Here is an 810-nt window from a genome sequence, read left to right as displayed (position 1 = left end):
TACATCGGCGATGACCTACAGCCAATGAGAGACCGGCAGAGGGAGCAGAGGGAAGTTCGGGGAGGAGTTATAGACCAGAATATCAGTATTTTAATAGATATATGATCATACAGAAACAAGCACAAACATTTGCTTGACCAGCCACAACATCAGCATAACAGTTACTGCAAAATTATTTACCTCCAACTCTCTTTGCAGAACACCCAATCCCTGTTCCCTGCATCTCCCTCCTGCATAATCTGTTTTTCTTTTTCTCCTTGTAGCTGGAAATCAGCTCACAGACAATTTGCGGGTTATATATATATTTTATAATTCCAGTCTTGCTCGAGAACTCCGGTCTGACGCACGCGGGTTCTCGCGTTATTATCACTTCTCGCTTGTGTTTTGTTGTGAGACATAGCCTAGTTTGCGGACCAGACAGAGTTGTCGGCGATTCTTCCTATTGTAAAGTCATGCAGTGTGTAACCTCCTGTCGCCGATCCATCGTGCAATGTGAACACAGCAGCGACTGACTGCTACCTCAGATAGTCGTGCAGTGTGAAAACCACGGTGACCCGACGACTTTGAAAATCGTGCAGTGTGAACTCGGCATTACCGTGACTACTGATATCAGAAACATCTTATTGGGCATCTCAACCAGCAACCAACTGCACCAGCTGTGCGAAACTAATTTTCTGATTGGCTAAAAATTGTGGGCCGCTCCTCTTGACTTCTGGTGCTGTCTCTGTTTATCTGACATATGTGACCCTGGAGCACAAAACCAGTCTTAAACTTCAACTTCGCGCTGTGGATCGCCGGATCGGCTTTCAC

This window comes from Sinocyclocheilus anshuiensis, unplaced genomic scaffold, assembly GCF_001515605.1.
Source record: "Sinocyclocheilus anshuiensis isolate Anshui unplaced genomic scaffold, SAMN03320099.WGS_v1.1 scaffold1051, whole genome shotgun sequence".
Classification (NCBI taxonomy): domain Eukaryota; kingdom Metazoa; phylum Chordata; class Actinopteri; order Cypriniformes; family Cyprinidae; genus Sinocyclocheilus; species Sinocyclocheilus anshuiensis.
The sequence above is the reverse complement of the archived record's forward strand: the minus strand, read 5'-3'. Positions refer to the sequence as shown.